General features: G+C 32.3%; 1 non-coding gene across 1 annotated transcript; it reads left to right on the plus strand.

Annotated features, from left to right (window-relative positions):
- Positions 1-331: 331 nt before the first annotated feature.
- On the plus strand, positions 332-441 carry LOC119634276. The gene has a single exon (XR_005246949.1). It is a non-coding gene; the product is annotated as a U6 spliceosomal RNA (small nuclear RNA).
- Positions 442-14,091: the final 13,650 nt, after the last annotated feature.

The raw sequence follows: 14,091 nt of genomic DNA on the forward strand, positions 1-14,091 counted from the left end.
AACGATGCTTCAGATAAATTTATTACACATCTTGATTGACTCGTTGGCTTAACTATACCACCCATAACATCTACCATAACAAAAAAAAAAAATAATTTGCAAAATGTTTAGTTGTCGTCATAGGTTCCGATGCTTACAACCTTATTAACCTGCGTGAAGAAAAAATTGCAACATGAAATTTGGCGAAATGAAATTTGATAACTCTACAGATGTTTTTTCGATAACTTTTCGACTGCTTTTGCTTAACGCTGGGATAATGTTTTGCGTATTTAGACAACACTCTATGCTGCGTCAAATTTCCTCCCAATATTTCGAAAAAGAAAAAAAAAATATTTTTATCTCGCTGGCAGAACATTTACTAAAATTGGAACGACGCAGAGAAAATTAGTATGGGGCTTACACAAGAATGACTGACAATATCGTGAAGCTTTCCGGATTTTAATAAGAAAAGATTTGCATAACTTAGGAAAGATCACTTCTCTTAACATGGTCGTAGCTACATAGCGGACATGATAGCACGAAAAACAATATATATAATAAGTTGGAGGGAAAGTTCTATCGTATTTTATTCGTGTACTTTAGGGATTTAACCAGGCACATGTTTTTTCTTATTTACAAGAAAAATTACCTGACTATTTAAAATACGACAGAAGTTTCCCTCCATCCTTTTATAAATATATAAGAAAATTGGTCTATTTTTTAACATTTTCTTACGAAAATTGGTCCATAATAATAATTTGGCAGAAACATTTGGATTTTGGATCCTACCCCGTATAAGGATACTTCTGCTTAGTAAGTCTTTTACGGCGAATAATGATAAAGTCTTTTGGAAGAATTTTAATTTTCTTAAATCCAGACCAAGTCAATTTACATGGACTTTTTGGGCCCCTCTTCCGTGTAAAGCTCTTATAGAAAGATGGCAATAAGACATAATTCTTGGTATTTTATTGCGAGAGAAATGTACTAAGAGAAGTAATGTAAGGTACCTATTGATCCGCCCCGGCCAACTACACTGTTCTTGTATGGTTTGTTATTCTTCATGTAAAAAAGAAGTACTTATCACATCAGAAGAGAAAATAAACCTAAATAAGAAAATAATTGAAACTTGAGAGAGTTCGTTTCCCGTAAAATGATTATAGGCACGTGGCGGACGTGATAACCCTCAAAAATATGTTTATATATATCTACATCTACAATCAAGCTAGCCGGCAACTATATTAAGGAGCAAACAAAAGACTTCATGTTCACAATTAATATTTTTTACTCAACACAATGGATCATCTGTTGTCGATTTGATGAACTGGAGAAGAAGAGGACATTTACGAAAAACATAAAATACTCTTCGAAGTGATTGTATCTTCTCTTTCAGTTTCGAGAATAGAGAAAGACCAAGACGAAGTTACTTAAAGCGGATAATGCCATTGGGGTAACGCGTGTGTTGAAAACTTGCCAAGAAGTATGACACAGTCTGAGAAGGCGGAAAACCAAGAGCCACCAATGAATGTGTATAGTTTGGCCCAAAGAAAAGAATCTATGCTATATTGCATCATGATCATCATAACTTTTGATCACAATACAATGTAATTTCTCCTAGCGAAATGAATGATCGAGAAAAGGACAGAGGAGAGTTGTATTCATCTTATAAGAAAAATTAATAATAAAACTGGACGGACTCCTCTTTCTATAGAGGTAAAATGTATGTCATTATGAAAAACTATTGGCGTAGGTTTGGAACGTAATAAAATTACTTTGAATAACATTGAAACAAATCACTTACAGTTTATGATTTGTGTACGATGCCGAAGAGCCGAAGAGAGAAATTTGGGAAACATTTTCATCTTTACTTTTTTAATAAAGTTTATTAGGTAGTCGTTGCAGTGATAATTCTCGTCTTTTACGATGATTTTACGTGCGATTGCAATGATGATGCTATTAAGTTGCAGTTGCTAATGTAAAAAAATTATTCATTAATGGGCACTTTTTCTTTCAGTTACACTTTACGAGTGTATTTCTTGTTTTTTTTTTTTTTTTTTTTTTTTTTTTTGTTTGCAAGGTCTTAAACCTTATGATAAATTTTTGCAAAGCAACTTTTTTATTGGCCTCTGAAAATTCTTTTCAGGTTAAAGCAATTAGTTTCAAGTTATAAAACACTTGTGTCTTAAGCGTTCATCGAGCATTTTAATATTCATTCTTAGATTTAGTTGTTTTTGTTTTCTTCAACTCTTACTTTAAATCTTTTTTCATATTTACACGCTTTAAGTTGTTTTACATGACATCTCTTGCGAAAAGTTTAACCTTTATTTTTTTTGTTTTGGAATTTTTTTTTTTTATTTCGCATTATTTCCTCCTGCGACACTAACAAAATTATTAGTTTGACTTTCATTTGGTACCTTTTTTCCGCTCTATCGGAAACGTGAGCATTTTAACTGAAATGTTAGAAAGATTTTTGCATAAATGCCAAACCAACATCAAGCAGGTCTTTTCCATATATTTTTAGCTTTTTAGTGCTCTGCTCACTTTAATGGCTGCCTTGCATTTTCAATATAAAATTTTATTAAAATTTAATGCATTTTACGTGCAACATAGAGATAACACTTTTCCTCTTTTCTTTTTATTTTTAATATATTAAATTCGAATAGACCGTCAGGGTTAGACGAATGAAAAATTAAACAAATTTTTAAAAAAATCTATTTTAAAAACTAATGAAAATTTAGTTTTATTCTTTTCTTTTTTTTTTTTTTTTTGCCTTTGCGGCTGGCTTTATTGTTTAGGGGTCGGCTTACATGGGACATGTGTTTGCTGTTTCTGCTTTATTGAAAATTTATTTCCAATTTTATGTATGTACATAAATTCAAATAAGTTTTAGTTTCATTCTTTTTTTTTTTTTTTTTTGAAACCTATATTGACACTTTGTGCATAAACCGTTAAAATTGTTAAATTTTTTTGTTTATTACCACCAACAGAGAATACAGATTATTAGGTTTATCAGGCTATTGGGAGCGTGCTTCTGATTTGATGAGTCAGCTGTTTTCTCAGTCATTGATAGTTGGTATAGTGCAGTCTAGTATATGTACATTAAAGAATTGCGACTAACAACTCAATAGTCGTAGGTTCAAATTTCAAGTGCGATAGGGTTTTTAGGGCAGGCAATCGTACAATCTAAATTAAAAAATTCATACTTAATAAATTTATTTACAAAACATATATTTTATAAATAAAAAAAAAAAATATATATATATATATATATTTAATTAATAGGAAATTTCGGATCAACTTTTTTAAACATGTTTATGTTGTCATCATATAGATTACCTATAGCCAAAGGAAAAGAAAGAAAAAAAAAAAGAAGAAAATCGAAACAAAAATTTCTACTGTTTTTTTCTTATAAGAGTTTAACTTTGTCGGTATATATACTGGTGGGGGGACTTATCAGCAGATAAAGACGTTTTCCTCGTAAATTTTCAATGTTGGATTATAAACGCTCTCAAATCATTTTGTTGTTTTTGTCATCAAGGTATATCAAATCCCGCAAAAGCCTTTGAGTCACGCATCGCTTTGCAGTAAATCGTTGGACTCTTTTTGTCAGGAAAATCGGACAAAGCGGAATCAGGCCTTTACAAGACCGTAAACCAAGCGAATTTGATTTATTTACTATAAGTATTTAGTTTGTATGAAGTCCTGAGAGAGAAGGAGAAAAGCCTCCTCTCTGAACCTCTCAAAGATATCAATGAAGGCGGAGCCAGCAAAGATTTTTCTCTGGTCGTCCGTCCATCTATTTTGTTACCTACCTTTATTTCCACAGGTGAGAGCAAAGGACACGGTTAGCGTTTTCAAAAACTTCAATTTAGAGATATTCAATTCGCTGTAGCTAAAGGATTATGAAAAATGATTTCAGGATCAGTGAAACTTTTGAACAGCAATAAAACCCGTTTTGAATACAAACAAAAGGTTTATTCGCATTAAATATACTTTGTTTTTCTTAACTTCTTAAAAGGATTGGATGATGTAAAGGACATACGGAAAGAAATGCTGATTCGACTTAGCCTACACTGCCAACTCGTTTGTAGTCATGTTTTTGAAAATCTTAATACTGATATGAAAATTCATCTCACTTTATATTTTCTTATTCGAATTTCATAGCTCAAATTTTAAAACCGCTTACGCTAAGGAGTACAAAAATATTAGCAGATTTTCATTAAAGTTTTTCCAAGCTTGCCTGCCTGATTGCCCATCTGTCCATCTTTTATCCTTGCGTTCAACCTACAAATCGTACGTGTTGTCCTAAGGATGAACGCTATTGGAAACGGTCCAGATCAGATCGACGTGTCGGCCTTTACCCACGCCCCATTTTAAAAATATGTTATTTGAATAATTGTATCCAAAGAATAGGGTATTTATTGATCGGCCATGGCCCGCTATTATGTTTTTTTTTATTATATACTTATTTTGATGCTGGATATGCTTTCTATTTACCATTTTAGAGTCAATAGCGTTTCAAGTACAAATTACATAATTCATTTAATCGTTCACTAAAATAAACATAAGTTTATCTTGCTAACTTATAGACAAACGCATATACATATAATTATCTGAGATGATGGTAATCAAGGCTCACTCCAATAAGAAAAGTTGAATATGACTTCATTAGATTATAAAGGTAGATCCATAATAGATTTTTCGCTCTTCATATAACATTCCTCAAAAACGTATACTTGACCGTGTACGGAGCATATGCCTTTAAGCTATAGGGCCGCCTATTTCAGCAGCTAAAATTAAGATTTCTAACTTTGCTTTAGGATGGAAACAAAGACTTAATAATAGGGCCCATATCATCCATAGATCTGTTACAATAATTTCTGTACAAATTTTCTAAAATTATGACGGACCATCCAAATAATGAGCAGACCTTTTAATTGTCAACATTACTTTTGCAATCAGAAAGTCCGGTCCGATGTTTTTAGTTCAAACTTCTACCACATATAGCATTATTTGAAATGAAAAGTTTATTGGAATTTGCGACTGCGCATAAGGTTTGTGGACTGCAAGCTTGCCCGCCGTAGTCTTCGTGAAGTCTGTTTAATTTGCTTGAAAGATATTTTACCCCAAGTATTCAAAAATTGAAAAAACCAGATATAGATCTTCCGTGCTTATGCAGCCTTATGCAGCCTACGATTATCGAATAGATTAACAAAAATTCCCAATTAGTCAAACGTGTATAAAATGATTAACAAATGTAGCCACAGAAATGCAGCGGATAAGAGAATTAATCAGAACGATATGTATTTAGTATTCCCGACTGGTTTCAGAAACTCTATAAGCAAAGAGATGTTCGAAACGACCGTGATATTTCGAGAAAAACGAAAACGAAAACAAGAAGTGAAGTAATTGTTGTGTTAAAATAAGTTCCTGTAAACGATTTCCTTTATTGAAAATAAATTTTCTAAATTTTTAAATAAAAACTTCGCCTTTCCAAATTCACAAGCCAGTGGAGTGGTTTAAACCTATCGTGAGAAATATTAAAAAAAAAAAAAAAACGCGTACAATGAAAAAAGGAATTTATCGCAATTGCGAAAACGAATACTTTTGTTAGCAACTGAGACCTTATAACAACCATGGGTCTAACATTTTCACTTGAACGCCTCTACAAATATTATTATTATGAATAGAAAAAGACGAATTGCTTGCCTATTTTTCCCTTCACTTGTGTCCGTGCCACTGTCTTCGCGACAATTCGAACGTACCAATGAAACTTTCTTCGTATAACTTTTAATTACGTCTCTTTTCCCGGTTGCTAGGTGTCATCGTTAAAAGTTACAATCTTGTGTGCACCTTTTTATAACGGCTTAAGGTGGCAAAATATCCAAAGTTCATCATAGTGATAATCATCGAAAATTTGCCCAATAATAAATCTTAGTTTTCTTCTTTGTTAACCGTATCCAATGTTTAAAAGGAACATAATGTTCGCACTGCATAAAGTTCAGCTCTCTCTATATATAGAAATATACAGGAATAGCTTTGCCGTCAGTTTTGTGGGTATCGCAAATTCGTTGCAAGGCGAATATCGTTTTTTCGCTGCGCATAAATTTACTTACGTTAAATTTTTATTTTATTGAATTTTTCATATATTTATTATATGGAATGTGTGATGATAGGGATCTGCACAAGTTCATAGCTACAGGTTTTTTAGCACAATATTTCCATCGAATTAAATGTAATTTATAAGTCGGATAAGGGATGTATTAAAAAGTGAGGTCGAAAATATTTGGTTTTTTTGTTTTCATTTTTTCGAAAATAAGAGTAAAGCAAAAGTTGAAAGAAATTTGCAAAGGAAGTAAATTTATCTTACTTAACTGAAAACTTTACTTCACTTTACGAAACTATAAATTTGTCATCCAATTAAAATATCTTTCCTTATTTTACTTCAATTTCCTTATTCCCGGATTTAATTTATTAATTAATTTCTTACCAATTTTCTTGCACTTCTCTCCAAAAGTCTTAACAAGTCTCTCAGCTTCTATCTCGCTTCTCTATCTATCGTAAAGTTAAACCAGGAAAACTTTAAAAAAATGTTTCTAGCTTTGCTATCACGTTTCTTTGGGTTTATATATCTTAGCTGTGTATACAGTTGATTAACTAGAAATTCGATACAGACAACAAGTAGAACGAAACTAAGAAAAAAAAAACAAAAAAAACAAAAAAAAAAAAAACAGCAACAACAATACCAAACTATGTAAAACAACAACAAAAATTTATATAAAAGTATCATCATCAGCAGTGTCAGAGCTGTAATGGTGATGCCGGTGGTAGTGGCGGCTGCTCTACTGCTGGTTAGTTATACATACTTCTCGTAGTAGCACTAAAACTAAATACTTACCAATAGTTACACTATTAGTTTCCTTCCTGTCGGATAACCTAAACTATATACAGTTTAGTAGTTAGTGGTTTTCATTTTAACTCATATGAAAACATAGCGCAACTTATAGATGATGGTTGTGCATAGACACGGAAGAAGGGACGGGAAAAGTTAGTTAGTTAGTTGGTTAAAGTAACCGAGAGATTTTTCATAGAGAATAGCTTTTGTGGTTTACTGTAAGTAGAGTATTTAATTTTTTTTTTTTTTTTTTCTTTCTTTATTTCCCCTCTCTTACGGGATATGTTTCTCATACTTTTGCGCAACTTGAGGCAATGTTATTTCGTTTCCGTTGTGGAAAATGCATTAAACAGAACTATTACGTCTCTCTATATATCTATAGATATACATAGATATATATAAAAAACTTCTATATACATATACATATGTAGAGATTTATTATATATTTGAAAATTTCTGTCAAGTATTTAAGATTATTACCGCAGAAAAATATTAATTCCGATGGAGTGATTATATTGCGCATCTTCTTTTTTCACGGCGGAGTATTCTGCACTGATTTGAAGTAAACAAGTCTATTCATTTTAAAATCGTGATATTCATAATTTATGAGTTGATGTTGAAGATCCTTTGTAGTTAAAAAGGAATTTGGAGATGCTTGATGGTCTTTTCCGAAGTTTCGTAGGACACGTCTTTTCTCTCGTAACTTTATTATGTTATGTTCTGTTAGGGGCAAATATTCGAGATTGTTCAGAAATTTTATCGCTAAACCGGGGCTTTTCTTACCGTCGCTTCACTTCCCAAGCGTTCCAAAACTTTAAACGAGTTAAGTGCAATATCGCTTTTTTAGGAGCAATTTAGGCCGCTTTTCCAAGAAGCAGCGCAATGCGAAATAAGAGATGTAAGTGATTTGATCAAAAATTAACGGGAGCTTTCGATATCCCTGCCATCTATCTTAAGTAAATCCTTTTCATTGGTGCCGATATAAGCAGCATGTGTATGTTTGTATGCAAGCAGTGTCAATGTTTAATTTATACTTAATCAGCCAACGAATAAATGCTTTTAAGTATTTCTTAAAAGCTTTCGAAGGATAATAAAAACAGATTTTTTTTAAATTTTTTCTTAATATAATTAAATAAATACTTTATACAAACTTTCACGCATTTGCAGGAGTAACATTTCAAAAATATTTTATAAAATTTTCACATTAAAGCTTTGAAGCTTAGTCATAAGGACGAAATTTTGGAAGAACACTTCTTTATGCGGATAACTCGTAATAGACTTATTTGGAATCAAAAAATCGGATATCGAATATATCTAGTCATCGCGGAGATCTCTTACAAACAAGCATCGTTATAATGGAAGGGATAACCCCTAATAGTTAGTTAGAACATCCGTTATGTGTATGTAACATTGAGTGACTTAGAAATAAATTTCCTCTTTTTGTCGATTTCTTCATAGTGTATATATATTTTATCAAGAAGAATAGAATTCAATAGATTTAAACTCTCAGTGACGTCACGCGTTACGGTTTACTCAAACAAAATTCGACCCACGCCTGCATAGCTATGTCACCTACCAAATATATAAAGAGAGTGCGCCTTAAATGTGAACTTGGCTGTGAGTTAAATGCAGATAAATCCATTATTGGTGGGGAAAAACAGAAGACAAAATGACTTTCCGAACTACTCAGCTGGTGATTAAACGAAGGGCTGAAGAAGAAATAAAATTTGAAACTTTACCTAATGTTGAATGCAAAAGAGCAGAAATTATCCGTAAAATGCTGACAATTGTTTGTCTTGCAGAATAAGTTGCGATCGACGAAAGAAAAATTTCGTTCAATCATTAGTTGATCTTAACTAGAAGAAGTGTGCAAAGCTTTAGCAAGATCGATGCTCTCTTTTCTAAAGGGATGTGTCCACTGGTTGCAAAAATAGAGTTTTGGAAAAAATATGGTTTAAGTTGTAAGTAATTGCAATGGGCAAGAAAAAGGAGTAGGAAATTTCAAGCTTCCCTACTACAATTGATTTGAAAAAAGTTTTACACATAACTCCATCAAAAGAATTATCGGAAAGTTTGCGATTTCTTGGTAAAAAAAATGAATTGACCCAAGCGAAATATTGAAAATGGTGAAAAGGACAAAAATAAGGATATATCAATACATCACAAGCAGAAGTGCATGAACTGGGCAAAGATTTTCAGAAAATTTCGAAGAAAATGATTTAAGGAAGTAAAGAAGAACGAGTTAAAGTAATGCATTATTGAACGTAAAAGTGAAAGTTGGCGGCCCAACGCAATGATTCCTACTTCGGTCCTGAAGCTGGTGTTAAAAATATTAATACGGAATATTACAAGCACGCAAAAGACTTGTTGCTTATGCCGATGATAATCATCGTACTTTCAGAATTATTAGCTGGACCAGCTTATCGTTGATTATCTCTAAGCATTTCTACACAAAGAATGTTTTCAAATTGGCTATGTACACCAGTATGCCTAAAACCAGTAGGCAATATAACTGCTTCGGATCGGACCGCCGGCCCTTTTAATTTTTGTACTAGTAAAGTGAAAAGCCAATTGAAAAATTTGAAAAAGTTAAAAATAACATTGAAAATCCATTCATTCATATGCGAAATGCATTTTCATCAAATCCCATTCTAAAGTTATTCTTAATGAAAAATGATTGTTCCAATGATAGCAAAAGAAAAAAAAAACAAGAGATAGATGTAAACGGACTCAACTTTATTCCAAATTTCTTCATTGTGTCTTCCGTTCATTCAAAAAATATGTACAGTATAACTTTTACACGGCGTGGTTTCTTGCATGAATTTACACTTAAGGAAAAAATTATAATTAATAAAATTTAAATAAAAATTTTAATTTTCCATAATTTTTCATGAGTTTTGAGTCTCAATTTGAATGGACTTCAATGCACTTGTTTTCAACTTATTATGAACAAATACTGATATCGATCACTATGTCATTTTATATGCGATAATAGCCCACTATTCACTTACTCATACATACTCGCATCCATACATGATATGTATCATAAACAACTCTTTTCATTACCGTTGGCCACATGCCTATTAAAATTCATTTAAAAATATAAATAATAAAATCAAAAAACACAAAAAAAAAAACGTTTTTTTTTCCATGATAACCATTAAATTTATGTTAATTGAAAATTTCCTCTAGCTTGGCAGGAATAAAATTCATAATAATATCATGTTTTATATACACAAACATATATATAATATATATATAGATATATATATATATACAGATTCGTTTTATTACTAAAGTAATTTTGTGCAAGTATATGAAAAAATTTATTTTTATTAACATTTCATTTGTGTACATTACGAGATAAGTGCCACGTGTACAGCATTTATTTTAATAACAAGGAAAAGAAATTTATATTCGGTTTAATACGAATCTGTGATATCACACAGTGCAGCTGTTTGTGGATTGTTTCAACATGCGGCCGCACACGAAAATGAAACCACTGCTCCACCTTATAGTGATCCCTATAAAAGTTATCGTGAGAACGAGTTGCGAATGCTGTTAAACAGTGTGTCTTCTGCTTTCCTCTTTTACGGGATCATCACCTACAGTGTACAAAGAAAATGTAGAAAATTGCCTTCTTCTCTCTCGCCCAAAGTCGGGCAACTTAACTGCCATTTTGAACATAGTGGCCCTTTCCTCTAACTTGCGAACAAAAGTTGTTTTCTAACATAGAGTTATATAGAGTGGGTGGATCACATCCATTACAAAGCCATGTTACGAACATACATATATATATATATATATATATATATATACATGTACAAATTTATTTCTTAATAATTACTTCCACTAAATTATCAAAATTTTAGATTAGTTGATGTTTGGTTACTTCCCGCTGTTACAAAGTGTATGAAAAACTTAGTATGCCTCTTCGAACTTTATGGACAGGCGTAAGCATTTAAGTGTGTTTGCATTTTTAAAGCAAGTTGCTGGCTGTCACTGTTGTGGCCAAAATATTATCGTTATCGTATGAATGAATTACGAAAAATATTGATTCTCTGCATTTTATTTACAGCACGCATACGGCGGATAGAAAAGGTGAATGAAAATAATTTTAAATTTTCATTTTATTTATTATTCAATTATTTTTTATGCGTGGGTTTAGTTTAGCTAATTATTAAATAAACAATAATATTGGGTGTAATCAAAATAAATATATTTTAATTTAAATAAATTAAAGCAAGTAACGATAGCTGGGCTTTCCAAATTCTTTATTGGTTTTTAAAATTGTCATTTTTATTTATTTATTTATTTATTTTTTTTTTTTTAGAATATAAATCACATATACTCGTGAAAAGTTAATAAAATTCAATATAGATTTGTTTGTTCAACTTTATTGAAATTTTTAATTGTTCATCTATAAAATTTCGACTAAGAGAGTGCATGTGAAAGCGATTGGATGATTTCTTATACTCACATAGAGTTACTGGATAATGGGGTTTCGCTGGCAAAAACTAATTAACAAATAAATTAAAGAAAAATTTATTTTTTCACTTACTTGCAGGGCTTTGTGTCATTCAGGGCTTTGTATCTGATGCGAGTAGACGATGTGGCATGAAATTACATTGAAAGGTTTAAAGAGGTAAAAAATTCAGCTTAAGTCTGCAGGGACGGTGGAATTTTTAAGCATCTTCAGAACTTCTTTCCTTGAAGAATGTTTAAGAGCAAATGGAAAGAGGAGGATTTGGTTTTTTCTTCTAAAACACAGTGGATAAGGGGTCGAAGGTTTTGGATAGTTTTATCACTGGTCAAGGCAGGATAAAGACTAGAGAACGATGGAAATGCCTATGCTATTCCTAAAGCATTTCTCTGAGTATAAACCTAGTTAAATATCGTAAGCCTAAAACCGGGTCCCCTGCTTAAATCTATAACGCTGCGTAATTTCTAGTCTAGCAGACCACCGCTAAACACAGCGAACTGAATACAAGAATTCAAATTTCGTAAGTGAATTAATTTTTCTTTTAATGGGAAAAATACCATTGAAATTTGTAAAGTTTTATTGCAACTCTTCTCCAGCGACGACAATAATTTTTGGTGGTTTTCTGATTTTAAACGAAAGTGCATAGAATTCGGTGATATTGAACCGATTGAATGCCAAAAAGTGCTCGTCATAGCGGAAAACATTAAGAAATCCAAAATCGCATGAAAAGGCTTCTTAACGAAAGGATGGCACCTTTTCTCGTAGTGATGGCCGAAACATGTGTCGCAAGTCGGCGGATACAATGGCACAAATTGCGTAAATTAAACTTCGAACTGCTAGCTGCCATGTCCAGCGTATTCGCAAAGTCTGGTCCCTGCGACTATTATCTGCGTGCAATTCTCAAAAGGTTGTTTTCGGGAGTAGTAGTTCAGCTCTCATTGACATGGAAATTAATGTATCGCCGTATCGCGCTGTAGGGCGAGCACATCCTGGAGCCACGTCCTATATCCTTCTCTTTTTCTTTATCATATTCTGCCCATCACATCGGGGCTTCTCCCGAATATTTGATCACATCAAACAAAAAATGAAAAGAGTATAAGGCAAAAATTGAACTACATTTTAAAATCTTCGACAGATCGTTCTACAAAAGAAACCCAGAGATGTTCGACAAACATTACATTGACTGTATCACTCTTGAAGTAGACTATGTTCATGTACGAACCTAACTTTTGCAATTGTAAATGTGTTCCGGGTATTATTAATCTAAAGCTTTGCCAATTTGTTATACACAATACATTACTGGAAAAAACTTCAATAAAGGTAGCTGAGATGATCTTGGTGAAACGGTACATCACAAAGTTTTGCGGTTCCTGAACGTTTTTTCTTAATAAATCAATTGTACCATCAGTTGCGTGACATGTCACAACGTCCCATTGGACTCATATCTCGTGCAAATCGAAATCATTTATTTCATGCTAGAAAACATAAGTAATTATATTTATCTATTTTCCATAATAGCATCGCTGTTCTCCAAGATCCAAGGAAACAAAAAATGTTGCCAAATTTCATAAGCCACAACCAAGTCATAGTTTTTAGGAAAGTAAAAATTTTTCAAGAGCAGAACGTGATTTTTCCTTATTCCAAATGCGACAATTATGCCTATTTACAAAGCCAAAAAATTTATTTCATTCAAAAGGAATTGGTTCATTATTTTTGTAATAAACTTCAACAAGTTCTGTGTCGCTGTGCAAGTGCGCATAATTTCCTATGACGATCTGCCAAACAATGCTGACCATAATGACAATTTTGTTGGGAAGAAACCAAAAAAAGGTAAGAATTTTATATCCAGCTGAGGTCGAATCCTGTATGCCCCGCCCACCATTATTCATTTTGTCGTCCTGTGATCGTTTGTTTGCATTTGTGGCATTAAATGTCTGTACAATGCACAATAGAAAACTAAACCAACTAACTTTGGATATTTTATTAATGGGCGTGGTCCAATTTTTCAAATTGAAGATGATATGTTTTCACATGCAGAATGTATAGAATAATTTTAAGCATTGTGAGCTGTTTCTCTTACAGGTAACAAGTGGAAGAACTCAAAAACGTGACAAAGGAAGCAATGAACAACTCAACTGCTGTTTGGGCATGGCCGAGCTTTTCACTTTTTGAAAATGAATAGTGGAATCATCCAAAAAATTTGATTAGAAAATCATAGCTTCTTTTAGTTTACACATTACCTCTATCGGGGTGTCTTCTGATCGATTTGACTGACATTTTTTCAGCAAATATCAACTTGAGCGCGAGCGGACACACAGACGAGCCGGCATGGATAAATCGATTCAATGTTTGACGCTGATCAATCTTACCTTGTAGGGTCTCTAAAGTTTACTTTCGGATGTTGCAAGCATTACGACAAAATGAATACAACAACAGTGAATACACAAAAAATGACACGTCGCTATAACATTTAAATAGTTAATTGTCTAACTTGATAGCCCTACACTTCTCCTTTTTTGCTTTTAATTTCACAATATATTTTTCTGGCTTTTGCCTTTTAAAGTACGAAAGTATTTTTGGAGTAAGTAATAATAAGAATGGAATTCTTTGAGGGAAAAAGAAAATTTTCTTTCGTATATTTTATTAACATTCATGTTCTTAAATAAATTCCCGGAAACTTATTTGATTTATCAGTTCAATAAGAATTGGTATACTCTCTGTAGAAATAATAATAAAA

The sequence above is a fragment of the Glossina fuscipes genome, unplaced genomic scaffold (assembly GCF_014805625.2).
Source record: "Glossina fuscipes isolate IAEA_lab_2018 unplaced genomic scaffold, Yale_Gfus_2 2, whole genome shotgun sequence".
Classification (NCBI taxonomy): domain Eukaryota; kingdom Metazoa; phylum Arthropoda; class Insecta; order Diptera; family Glossinidae; genus Glossina; species Glossina fuscipes.